Raw genomic sequence first — 758 nt, forward strand, 5'->3', positions numbered from 1 at the left:
AAGATGTCCAGATGGCAAATACACACATGAAAAGATGTTTAGCATCATTAGCATCATTAGAGAGGGCAGGGGGAGGGGATACAGGGTTCAAAGAACCCAGAGACCTGAGCAGCCCCCAGCAGCTGGGGAGGGGTCTCATGGCAGGTGGAGGTTTGCTATAGCTATGACTCCAGCAACCAGTTGTAATACCAGTCGTGACGTGGGACACTTACCCTGTGCCCCACAGACCTTAGCTGTGCCCTTGAGTACCCCGTTGTCCCAGTGAAGCAGCTGAATTAGTGATAGGCAAAACCTGGAAACGATCCAGAACTCCTTCACCAATTGGCTAAGTAAACTGTGATACATCCATATCATGGCATACTACTAAGAGACACAAAGAAATGAACTATGCCTCCAGCCATCTGGATGAATCTCCAATTACGTTGAATGGAAGGAAGCAAATCCAAAAATGTTACACACTATATGATCCCATTTTTATAACATTCTTGGACTGGCACAGTTACAGAAATGGAGAATGGGTTTGTGATTGCCAGGGATTAAAGAGGTGGTGGGCATGGAAGGAAGTCTGTGTGGCCGTAAAAAGGTGACACGAAGGACCCTTATGGTGATGGAAGTGTTCTGTACCTTGATTGTATCAATGTTAATATCCTAGTTATGATACTGTACTATAGTTTAGAGAGATATTACCATTAGGGGGAAATGAGTAAAAAACTGATGCAATCTGTCTGTATTATTTCTTACAGCTGGATATGAATCCA

This window comes from Panthera pardus, unplaced genomic scaffold (assembly GCF_024362965.1).
Source record: "Panthera pardus isolate Hobbes unplaced genomic scaffold, ASM2436296v1 HiC_scaffold_13, whole genome shotgun sequence".
Classification (NCBI taxonomy): domain Eukaryota; kingdom Metazoa; phylum Chordata; class Mammalia; order Carnivora; family Felidae; genus Panthera; species Panthera pardus.